The sequence below is a fragment of the Natator depressus genome, chromosome 2 (assembly GCF_965152275.1).
Source record: "Natator depressus isolate rNatDep1 chromosome 2, rNatDep2.hap1, whole genome shotgun sequence".
In the NCBI taxonomy this organism is placed as follows: domain Eukaryota; kingdom Metazoa; phylum Chordata; order Testudines; family Cheloniidae; genus Natator; species Natator depressus.
The window spans coordinates 155,476,263-155,489,087 of NC_134235.1; the positions used below are offsets into that span (position 1 = coordinate 155,476,263).

At 51.1% G+C, this 12,825-nt stretch overlaps 1 long non-coding RNA gene across 1 annotated transcript; it reads left to right on the plus strand.

Annotated features, from left to right (window-relative positions):
* The first annotated feature begins 228 nt into the window (after positions 1–228).
* On the plus strand, positions 229–9,067 carry LOC141981584 (uncharacterized). Its single transcript, XR_012637841.1, has 4 exons — positions 229–267; positions 1,596–1,698; positions 3,583–3,676; positions 8,569–9,067. It is a non-coding gene; the product is annotated as an uncharacterized LOC141981584 (long non-coding RNA).
* Positions 9,068–12,825: the final 3,758 nt, after the last annotated feature.

Consider the following 12,825-nt stretch of genomic DNA (forward strand, 5'->3'; position numbering starts at 1 on the left):
GCAGGAGAGAGTTCACTAGATCATTACCTGTTAGGTTCACTCCCTCTGGAACACCTGGCATTGGCTACTGTCGGTAGACAGGATACTGGGCTGGATGGACCTTTGGTCTGACCCAGTATGGCCATTCTTATGTTCTTATGTTCTCTCTGGCTAATTGGAAGCCTTTGAGGAGGACCACTGGGGAGTCCCGACAACTGATGGACTTCGTCGCAGGCGGAGAGACCCTCTGGGATGCTGATCACAGGAAAGCAGCAGGACCCTTCACAGGTAAGATGGGGATGGTGATGGTAGGCCTCTCCTTCCTCAGTCTCGCTACGGGACGGATGGTGTTCTTCTCACTGGCTCTGGAGAGTTGGGAAGACCTGACCGTACATGCGCTGCCGGTGGAATGGACAGTCCCGTGCAGGCACTGAGCAAGATCTCATATAGCCTTTATGATGGGAAAAGTTCTGAGGGAATGGAATGTGGGGGGCTGGCTCTGGCAGGAAAAGCTGGTTCTGTCCGGTTTGAGCCAGGGGAATCCAGCGTCTTAACTGTAAACAAGTCAGCTTTCAAAGATGGAATCTAAGGGTCACAGTTCATATACTCCATGTTGGATTTAATTAAAACCAGTGATTCACATAACATTACCTCATAAATACAATTAAGACAGCAAATTGAACACATTAAAAAGTACCAACATTCTTTACTTATTTATACCTAACATATCCCCTCCTTGGTGGTATTTGAGATTAACAATCACAATAACCACCCCATTATTATACATATTAGCACAAAACATTATGTATAAAATACAAAAGAGGATAGGCGTGTATTTTAAGTCAAGCTGTTAGAGCGTTAAGTGCTGAAATATCAAAAGGGGTTTGTTTAGATATTTTCTTAGCTTTCTTGAGCCTGCACAGACAAACATTTAATATAATTACATAGAAGATCAGAAGAAATTGAAGTATTAAAAGTACCATGATCGGGTGAAGCATTATGAACCAAGCAGCATGTGTCTCACCTGCATCTGTACTAAAAATACCTTCCCACCAGCATGGTGGTGTAGTTTCCTCCTTTACCTTCTTAAGGATTCGCTTTATATTAGCTACAGAATGATGGACTGTAAGGAGGGTCTTAAGATCTTCTGACCTTAAATTGTTGATGTAATACGTGAGCTGTTTATGATGTAATAACCTTTTGATTGCTTCTACGTCAGCTCCAATATGTATGAGCTCAATATAGTCATACAAACGATATTCTGATTGAATAACCTCCGACTCTAAATCATGCAAGGTGACATTTATGTCACAACCCCTTAAACTAAACATGTGGCATGAACATATATTTACAGTGAAATTAACAACAATTTTATAGAATCTATTTACAGTAAATACCAGACACAAACTTCTTATGCATAAACAATGTTTATCTACTTGCACTATGGCGGACTGGTTATTAAGGGAGTGCTGGTGCAATTCATAATTACATGGCCATGTCTGGGAGTTTAAGCACACATGGGCTTCTTCCCATATTCCAGATGTACAAGTGTACCCCAACCCCTTCTGCTCGGTACAGGCTTGTAGGTTGATTGGCTTATATTCTTTGCCTTTGAGATGTACCCATTTGCAATCATCGATTGGCAGCAGTACGGATTGATTGGTGAAGAGTCCTAATGGAACCAGAGGGTTGATGTTCTCCTCGGTTGCTGACTTTAATGTAAGTACGAGTGCTATGATAGGTTCATTGTAGGGGAAATATGTAAAATGAACGAGTTTCCACCACCTATGATGATTTATTTCAAACTCATTGGAGTTACTTCCGATGATTCTCTTTAACTCCAAGGGCATGTCTCCATTTAGGCCATCTTGCACAATCGATTTTGCTACACTTAACAGCCATTCCTGGGCTTCCACACAGGCAAATACCTTGGACAGGTTTGATGGGAGGATGCCAAGAGCTCCCAATACTTGCAGATGATCCTGTTCCTGTATATCTAACCAGCAGGGAAGGATGTTTACAATATTAAATTCAGCACCATCAATGCCAATGACAGGGCTCTGACAAGGTGGAAACGTCATGTCCTAGATCCCCTATTCTCTTGGTGAGGAAGTTCTGATCCACTGCATTAATTACTCTGAGACCAGCCCCTACACCCGCAAGTACCTTCACTACAACATCCCTTCTCTTCCTCTGTTGTGTGGAGGGTGGCAAAATCCCTTGTAATCATGCCCTCCATCCCATTAGCAGAGGTGTCACGTAAGGTGCACAAGGCAGGTGCAATGGAATGATGGAAAGTTGGATAGGCATTATAATTTTCTTTAGAGCAAATTGAGGCTCTATCATCATGACTCTTGCCACATCCTTTTTAATAACAAAAGGTCCCACATAGCTAACTTGCAGAGGCAGAACAATAGTTAGCTTAAACAATGTTTCTACTTGAAATGGGCCTTTAACTGTCCATTGTCTGGAGTGCAAAGTGCTAACATTGAACATAAAAGTGCCCATGCAAGTAATGTTATGGTATATTATTGAATCGTCTAACTTACAAAACTTGGATGAAATAAAACCATGTAATGAGATAGAACATTGTTTTCTGCAAATTTGACAGGACAGATTCATAATTAAATATTCATGATCATGCAGAGGATACACAGTTTGACTGAGGTAGATGAGAGATTATGATGGTGCAAAATGGCAGTGATGTTTATGAGTCCTGGAGTTGTTGTAGAAGGTGTATTAATTTTAAGATTTAGGCATTTGGATGAATCCCAATCCTTTACATCCTGTGAGCAGCCTAAAAAAAGGGATGGATCCAACATCCAACCACATCCATAGGATAACTTTTTTATATACTTCAGCTGCCCCGTTGGATTCATTGTTGGGTCTTGCACTCAGTTGTCATGCAGAGTGAATGATACCAATGAATTGTTACTTTTAATTTCCTTTATTACCAAATAACAGTATCCCTCTGCCACATATGCATAGGTAGTGGCCAAGCCAATCATTACATCCTCAGGTATGATCCAATATGCAGGTGTGGGAGGAACTTTAGTTACGGGCACATCTTTTCGTCCCCTCCCCATTCCAAATCTAAAGGGTATGCGTACCCTTGGTGGCACTTACCTTGTCGTTTCATCTGGCCTTACTCTGGAAATGGCTTTGTAGGGGTCTCAGGTGGTACCCTTGGTCTCATTTGATTTACTTCAGATATCTTTTGAACACTTCCTTTATGATTCTTGTAACCGTGAACATATTCCTCATCATAATCTTCATTATAGTCCTCATCTTCAAAATCCTCTTGGGTATATATTCTTTCTTCCTGTCCTTTTGTATCCTCTTGAGCATATTCGTCGTATTCAAAAATGGGAACCTTCCATTTGTAAATTAGGTTCTCATTGACTTTACAGAACCAGTGTTCATTCTCTTCGATGGTTAAACCTTAACTGGCCCACAGGTATCGCTATGTTGTAACTATATACAATAGAAGTTTTCCAGTAGCACTCATGCTTCCTATGGTACCTGTGAAAGGAAAGACATGAGAGTGTTAATCATTAATTCAAGGTGGGTTTTGATCACTTTTCTTTTTACTTTCTCTTTCAGAGGGATCAGCATGGGTGTTTCCTTTCCATGCTTTTAGTTGTGAGCTATGAAGCCACTTTTGAACTCGGTGTTTTCCAGACTTTAACTCCAGCAGGTAAGTTGTTGGGCTGGTTTTATTGAGAATGGTTACTGGCCCAACCCATCTAGGACTCAGAGGATGATTTTTCTCTGAGAAATACTTGAAAAAAAAGTGATCCCCTACGTTCCATTCAACATGTTTCAAGTTGTTATTTAACCTTTGGTCTACTTTGTGGATATTTCCTTTCAAGTTAACCGCAACAACTTTCTGCACCTCTGATATAGTATTCAATACTGACTTTACGTAATTGTCCATTACAGTTCTGGGGTGGTACTCATCAGGGGTACCCCTCCTGTCATCCACCATTGTTCAGGCGTTAACATAGGCCTTCCAAGGAGTGCTTCATATGGAGTAAATCCATGAACACTTACAGTAGATCTAATTGCCATCAAAATAAGAGGTAAATGTTTGTCCCAGTTTTTTCCAGATGAATTGATTACTTTTCTAAGCGCAGTTTTAAAGTAAGGTTTGATCTTTCTACCAAGCCAGAAGATTGGGGGTGATCAGCTACATGAAATTTTTGATGTATTCCCAGTGCTATGCACAGCTGCCTGGTTAATTCTCCTGTGAAATGCATGCCTTGATCTGAATCTATGATCCAGGGAAAACCAAATTGACTAAATGCATTTTCTAATAGCATCTTTAGTGTAGTACTGGCGGTATAATTTCTGGTCGGGTACCCTTCTATTCATTTGGTGAAGGGGTCAATTAACACTAAACAGTATACATTCCCATGACTAGTTTGGGGTAAGGGACCAAGATGCCATGTGAACGAGACTGCATGATGCTCTCTTCATGCTTGAGGGGCTGGAGCCTCCTTCCAGAAATGCTCTCAGGAGTCCAGGTACAAGGACATGTCTGGGGAGCCTCTTCATAGGAAAAAAACAAGGGTGGAACACTGATGGAGACGTCTCTGTCCCAGGGCTGGGATCCAGGGATGGGGGAAGCTCTCAGCCAGGCTATGCATCAGGGATCCCATTTCTCCCCCAAGAGACCCCCATGCCCCAAGGAGTAAATGGCTCTTACCTCCATGAAGGAGCAGGGTCCTTCCTCTCAGCCTCTTTGAGACTCAGCACTGCTTGGTTTGGTAGGACAAGGTGACCTGCCCCCACTGCTCCCTGAGGCGTCTCAGCTGCAGGCTGTGCCCATCTAGAGGCTGTGACAGATCCCAGGGCCTGGAAGACAGCTGGGAAGGAGGCTCCTATTCATTTCACAATCTGAGACCCCATAGAAGGGTCAAGTGGAGAATAAAGGGCAGGAGGTGAAGCTAGCCCTGAGCCTCTGTCCCATCCCCACCTCCTCAAAAGTGGGCCTTTTTGAGCTTCAGCTGGGCAGATGGGCTGTAGCCCTGACACAAAGGCCCTTCTGCACCATATGGGGCAGGGAGAGCTCTGCCTGGGAGCAGGGGGAATGGAATGGGGGTCATGCCAAGGAAATGGGGGGAGGGGAATGGGAGTGAGGGGAAGAGCTCCTGTCCCAGATGAAGGAATTTTGGGGGCAAAGAGAAGGACCCTGCTCCACAGAGAGGGGAGAGAGTTTTTGTTAGTGCCAGGGGCTCCATTTCCCCTTCCGCCAGCCCCCTATTTACAGTGAGATAGAGCAGTACCTGCAGCAGAGAGCAGGAGTTGCTGAACATGGGAGGTGAATCTTTAAAGGCATCCAACAAGGCACAGTCCCTGCAGCACCTCGGGCACCTGGTGCAAGTGCCAGATGATGGGGAGCTGGCACATCACATTGGCCATGACGTCCTCCTGCTGCAGGGGAATGAGAACCTGTCACAGACTCAGACACCCCCCAGTAATCAGGGAGGATTAACGGCACCTGGAACCAGCAGCATTTCAACCCAGCAGCTGCCCATGTCTGAGGGATAGATTCACCCTCCTGACCCCCAGGATGGAGTCTTGTTGTCCACCCCAGTGACCGCCAGTGCCAGCCCCCCTCCTTTTAGGGTGAGCTCCTGCCACCTCCCCCTCAGTGCCTCTGACAGCTGTTCCACCTCCAACTGAGTTGGGGACACAGCTCAAGTTCTCAGAACCCTCTCCTCCACTCCACCCCACCCAGGTAGGGCAGAGAGAGGGCTCTAGCAGGGGGCGCAGGAGGGATTGTGGCGACCTTGAAGTGGGGTGGGTGGAGATTGAGGCCTTTCCCCAAATCATCTCAGTGACTAATGCTGAAGCCACAGGATTGCAGCCCTCGTGAATGGGGCAGTTCGGCAGCCCCTGCTGACTGAATCCTCTGGTTCTCTCTAGAGCAGGCCCAGCCTGCCAGCAGCAAGACAAGCTTCCCCCTCCCATGTGCTTCAGCCCTGCCTGGTCAGTCGCCATCACCAGTCAGCCCTTGGCCTGCCAGGCTGCCAGTGATGGGAGCAACTCTGGGTGGTGGCTTGGGTGACACGGACACTAGGCCACAGGGAACTGGGTGCAGCCCTGTGAGGCGGGCAGGAAAGGCTTACAGAAGGCACTTAGGGGACTCTCCTGCCCTTCCCAGGAGCGATAGCACCATGTCCTAAGAATATAAGTCCATGATGAGGTAACACTTGTAATTCATTAGCCTTGCTAAAGTGCTAGGTCTGGACAGGCAATAGTGACTCACTGACCCAGTGCTCTTCTCTCAGACACTTGGGTATCAGCCAAGGAGACACAGAGCAGAGACACACCCAGAGTCATAATTCCACATTAACTCACCCACTGGGGATTCTCCTTAGGCCACGTAGCAATAGATCCATGTCAGACAAACAAATCAGGGCAACTAGCGAGGTTCCAACATGGGACCTTTAGTACCAGCCTGTCCCACTGGGTGCTGGATAAGGAACTCTGAGCTGGAAATAAGGAGTGGGCTCTTGTCCTGTCTCCAGTAGGTAGGCACTGCTGGGAACCTAGCTAGCCCCACTCCCTGAGCCGTGTCATGCCCTGGCAGAGTGTCCTTACCTCCCCCACCCTGGCTGTGTTCCTGTAGCCCAGGAGCCTACTGTCCTGGTGCCAGTCCCAGCACCTCAGGTCTTCCACCTCATGGATGGTCAGCCCTGTGAGACAGAGACACACACACACATTTGTCACTCTGCTTGAAGTGTCTGTGTCCTTCCAATCCCATTGGTGGCTGCACAGTGGGCAGAGTCCTCGCTGCATCCCTGGTCCAGTAGAATTGCAGAGGGTGGAGAAGAACAGAGAAATAGACTCATTCTCCAGCTGGGGTCAGTCTGAGATAAATTGGCTGGGGTCCCATTACCCACCTGCGGTCACTCTCCGTCTCCTATTGGGTCCCATTTCCCAGCTGGGTTCCTTACCCCTGTGGTGCAGCAGCAGTTGGTAGAGTCCCTCGCTGGCCTGCCGGCTGATCTCCTTATCTGGGTCACTGACAAACAGAGCCAGCTGTCACATGGTGACCCATCCTAGGGAATTCTGCTGAGTTCTAATGGAAGGGAGAGGGAGAGAGGACTCCATCAGCATTTTCCTGTCAGCTCCCAGTCCCCCCTGGGCCAGGAGTCTCCTTCCCCTCAGCCCCTCTGCAGGAGATGCTGGGGGAGAGAAGCTAGAGCTAGACCCTTCATTTTCTCTGCCCCCAAGGGAGCCTAGAACTGCTCCAGGGTGGCAAGAAGGGACCGAAGGCCAGGCATGAACTTGGTTGGAGCAGGGGCTGGAGCATGGTCCCCTTAAAGGGCTGGGGTCACCACTTAACCAGGAAAAGAACTTGACTCAATCCTAACTCATTCCCTGCTCTGACTTTGTCTGTCTCCCCAAGAGGAACACTCCTAACCCACAGCCCCTGCAGCAGCAGATTCTACAGCCCATCGGAGCCAGCCCACCTATGCCTGGAGTGAGGATGCTGGGGTCATAGGCCACTTACGTCAAACTCAGGGAGGGTGATGGTGAATCTGAGCAGGGCTGTGCTGCTCCTAATGGCCCAGACTCTCTCCTGGGACACCTTGGAGACGATCCAGACATTAACATGCTGTGGGGGAAGGAGGCAGGTCAGGATGAATGGGCAGGTGCACGAGTTGTGCAAATGAGCCCCTCCCCATCCACAGGGCTCTGAAACATTGTGTGTAGGGTGGAATATCTGAGTCATTTATCACAGAGCTTCAGAAGGGGATTGTTGCCCCCAGGATGGTGCTTGTATCCTGCAGGTCACAATTTGTCAGTGTCTCTCTAGATTGGGATAGTGTTTGGTGTCGGGGCTGGTCCCATCCTCCCTGAACTCCTGATTCCTGAACAGCTCACCAGGAAAGAGACAGACCCCTCACCCCTCCCTGGCTCTCAAGTCCTTGGTAGGATGAAGGGAGTGACTGTGAGCACAATCCCTCCAGGAATCTCAGCACCGATTGGAGAGAAGGGCTGATACCCCGGGGGCCCTCCTGTTTCTCTAGCATATGCCTCTTCTCTGAGGACCATCTACTGGATCTCACAGGCTGTGGGATTCAGACTCTTACTCCCCAAGCCAGTCAGGGGCCCTGTGGTTAGTGCTCAACAGAACCAGGCAGAGCTCTGGGTGAAGTCCCAGCTCCTTCCTCTGTCCTTCAAGGAGGAACGGCCTGACACTGCATTTCACTGACTGCCCCGACCAAGGACGAGCTGGGACAACAGACTGGAAAATGGATTGTCTAGTCTCTCCTTAGCAGTCCTCCTAACAGTTAAGGTAAAATTGGCCTCCCGCCCACCTCAGGGGGCTCACCTCCAAGATGTAGTGGAGCCTGGCTGTGTCTGGGGACTCTGCCAGCAGGTTCCCCAGCATGGCATCCAGGAGCTCTGGCATGACCTTGTGCAGAGCCTGCAAAGCAAGGGAGAGCCATGGGTCAAAGTTAGGGAAACTGGGGCTACACCTGGCACAGAATGGGAAGAGGGGTCTCTGGGAAGCACCGGTGAGATCCCCAAACACATATCCTGGCCTCTCTTATTCACATCCCACTGTAGGCAATTAGCAAGGATTCATGGCAGGATGACAGCTGGCTCTTGGATCCATGAGCTTAGCAGGTCTCTGTGGATGGCCTCATAGGCAGCAGAATATGGAACAGACAAACTGCTATGGATGGAAGCTGGGCTGCTGGGGAAAACACAGCAGAAGGAAGGAAGGAAGAAATCCCCCAGGGAATCCCCTGCAGCTTGTTCCATCTGTGCCCACCCCACCGCTATCTCTGGAGCTCCAGCGAATCAAGGGAGCAGGGACCAGAGGCCACTCGTGCTCCTGGCAGGGAGGACTAGGAGGATGATCTACCTGGACTTTGGTGGTGTCCTTCTCCGAGCTCAGGGTGAAGACCATGTGTAGGGCATTTCTCAGGAGGTGGGTCTCCAGTTCTGGAGCCAGGGCAGGTGTCATGGTGCTGGCAAGAGAGGAGCTGGTTTTAGACTGTGTAGTATGGGGGTGCAACTGGCACCAACACGGATGTGAAGCTGCAGGGAAATAGGCACAGGCTGGTGAGAATGGAAACTGAGGCACCGAGCCTGGGAATGACAAGGCCAACGCCTCACAAACAGACAGTGGCAGGGCAGGAATAACGCCTGTTCCCTGGACCCTGCTGCCCCTCCTGTATCTGACCCCGGGAGTGAGCCTCTCCCCGAGGCCCCCGTAGCATTACTGGAGTGAAAAGAACAGCCCAGCCAGGAGAGAGTGAACCTTCCGTGTCTTAAATATAAAGGGAAGGGTAACAACCTTGCTGTATACAGTACTATAAAATCCCTCCTGGCCAGAGGCACAAAATCCTTTTACCTGTAAAGGGTTAAGGAGCTCAGGTAACCTGGCTGGCACCTGACCAAAAGGACCAATAAGGGGACAAGATACTTTCAAATCTGGGGCCCGGTGGGTGGGGCGGGGGGGGCGGAAAGGTTTGGTCTGTCTGTTCTGTGTGCTTGCTGGACACAGATCAAGGAAACAAGCAATCTAACTCCATTAGAATTAGTAAGTACTAGCAAGGGAATGCGTTACTTTATTTTTGTTTTGGCTTGTGATTTTCCCTGTGCTGAGAGGAAGGTGTATTCCTGGTTTTCTTTTTGTAACTTTACAGTTTGGCCCAGAGGGCAATCTTCTGTGTTTTTGAATCTGATTGCCCTGTAAGATTATCTTCCATTCTAACTTTACAGAGGTGCTTCTTTTACCTTTTTTCTTTATAATAAAGTTCTGTTTCTTTTAGAATCTGATTGGGGGTTTTTTTTAGTGTCCTAAAAAAACCCAAAGTTGGTCTGTGCTCATCTTGTTTATTCTCAAGCCTCCCCAGGAAATGGGGTGTGGAGGCTTGGGGGAATATTAGGGGGAAGTAGGAAATCCAAGTGGTCCTTTCCCTGAGTTTATCTAAATCACTTGGTGGTGGCAGCGTTACCTAATCCAAGGTACAAGGGAGAATTTGTGCATTGGGGAGTTTTTAACCAAAGCCGGTAGAAATAAACTTAGGGGGTCTTTCATGCGGGGCCCCACGTCTGTACCCTAGAGTTCAGAGTGGGGAGGGAACCCTGACATTCCCGCCACATCTGCCAGAGGAGCCACCCTTGGGAGGTGACCTGGGAGTGGGAGAGGCAGTGACTCCCAGCTCTGGGCCTGAGCAGAACTGGGGTTAGGGGAGCTGCAGGGAGGTCTTGGTACCTGAGGTTGCCCACGGCGATCAGGGAGTTGGCCAAGATGACTCCAGTGAGTGGAGAGTTGCCAGGAAACTCCTTAATGAGCTCCTGTGAGACCCAAAGGCGCATGTGAGATTCGGGTCCCACTGACATTTCCCCGTGAGGAGATTACAGCAGGATTCCCCCCCCCCCCGCCTCCTGCTCTTCCCATTCCTTCCTGCCCATCAAACTTGGCCCCATTCCCCTTCTTCCCTCCTCCCTGTCAAAACTGCCCCCATCCCACACCATTCCGACTACTGAGCTGGAACCATCTGATCCGTTCTCCCCCAGCCTCAGCTGCCCCTCCGGCCCTGCGATTCCCCCACTGCCCACTAGTGACCAATCTCAGAATTTCTCCCATCCCTTCTCCCCAATCTTCAACCCGAGCAATCCCTGCCCTCTGCTGCCCCCTCCAGCACCACCCAGCCCCCATCCATTGGCCTGAGGAGACCCCTGCCTGTTCCATGTCTCTTTCCTCCCTCCAGAGAGCCCCCCCGCCACTGTCCCAGGCTCTGTGTCTCGCTCACCACAATCCTCTCCACCATAGCTGCCTTGCAGCAGTGCAGCTCCTGCGTGTCCTGCCCTCTCTGCTGTGCAGCAAGACACACGGAGTGGATGGCGTACAGGAACATGAGCTGCTGGGCCTCCTCCTGCACCCACCAGGAGTGGGGTTAGGGTAGAGACAGACTGTTAGCCACGGACCTCCCAGCCCCACCCACACCAGCTCCAGGGCTCAGGCCCCAATGGAGGTTACTGGTGACCCACCCATTGTTCAGATCAGCCACAACTCCTACACAAGCAGAGTCAGGAACTGGGACAGTGCCTGTGGGGGGAGTAGACCCTGGCTGGTGTGTGACAAACACCTCCATGTTGGGGGTCCCAGATCATGGAGAAGAAACGTCCCCATTAGGGGTGGTGGATCATTAAGGACAAGACCCTCTGCAGGGTGTGGGGATCCTGGGAAGGGGCAGGACAATCTTTGTTCCAGCCAGGCTGGGGAACATTTGTACCTTTTTCGGCCCTGGAGCTGTTCTCTGATGACCTCGAGAGCAGATTCCTCTGTTGCCATGTCCACCCATTCCTCCTCCTCCTCGTCCCCTGAGTCCCTGGGGGTCCCTGCAACAGGGACAGAAGAGGACAGGGTGATTCCTGCTGCCACTCGGGGGAAGGAAAGGGTGTGGTGGGGAGAGTAGGGTTAATGTCCCCTCTTCCCAGCTCAGGGACCCAGGGCAGATCAGGCCCCACACTCCCTCCTTTCAGCGATGTGCCTTCAGCCCCCAACAGCTTCAGCAGCCCATAGCAGAGAGCTTTCCCCCTCCACTCCCGCACTGTCCTGGACTCCCTAGCAGGTGTCTGCCCCCTCTCCCCCCGGAGCATCAGGGACCAAAGTGATAGCAGCTGCCCCCAGTTTCCCTTCCTGCAGGGGCAGCTCTGTGACTGCTGCTGGTGTCAGTGGGGTTCGTGTGCCTCAAGCCAGAAACCTGGTCTGGGGACCCACCCCCAATAGCACTGGTAGAGCACCTGGGCCCAGGGTGTTCACAGCCCCATCCTACCCTCCCTGAGCCCAGCCCAGCTCCTCACCTGGAACAAAGCAGTGGTGCCCATCAGCCTCGCTGCTGCCAGAGTCCCAGGAGCTGCTGCTGTCCCATGCTGAGCTGCTGGTGCTGGGGGACAGGGATCCTCCACCTCCTGCCCTGGGGAGGCTGGAAGGTCCTCAGTGATCGGGCAGAGCGATATCTCCTGCTGGGAATCAGGGCTAGGCTCCTGGGGCCAGTGCTGCCCACACAACAAGCCCCAGAGCCACCCTGCCCGGCTCCCCTCCTGAGCTGAGTCCCGCCTGCCCAGCCGCATCCTAGGCCAGCTCCATTGGGGCCTGGCCGGTGCCTCTCCTGCCTTGGCGCCTGCACTGGGAGCAGGTTTCCTCCGCCAGAAGGCTGGGGACTTCCACCTCCTGGCCTGGCCAAGACCTGCTTCCCCGCCAGTGGGGACGAAGGGGCAGCTCGGCTCCTAGGAAAGATGGCGCCTGCTTCCCTCAGGCTCTGGGGCCACCTGAAGAGCTTCTTCCTGAAGACCCTCAGGAGCCTGGCCATCCTGGAACCGAGCAGGGAGCAGGCATGAGACCGGGGTCAAGGCAGTCTCTCACAAACGGGCCTTTTTGGTCCCGCCCCATCCCTGCCCCAGCCAGAGCAGCTCCTTCTCCCCACACAGGGGTGCAGGGAGTGCAAGCTACACACGCTGGCAGGAGTTTATTGTATGGTCTGCTCCCATCATTGCCCCTCGTCATCCCCGGTGCTGCAATACCCGGGGAGTCTCCTCCTTTTAGAGCACTGGGGTCAGTCACAAAGACCGTCGGTTACTTTGGAGAAGCAGGCCACACTCCCCACCCCCAGGCTAGAGAAGGAACAGAACCCAGGGGTCCAGACTTCTCTTGGGAAACCATTCCCCACATCAATGTTACAAAGTCCCAAGTCATAGGAAGCCCAGGGCCCCCTTGTTTCCCATTGATTTCCATGCTCAGCTGCTCACAGGGTCTGGCCCTGCTCCGAGACTCTCAGCCTGGGGAACATCTCCCACAAAGGAAGG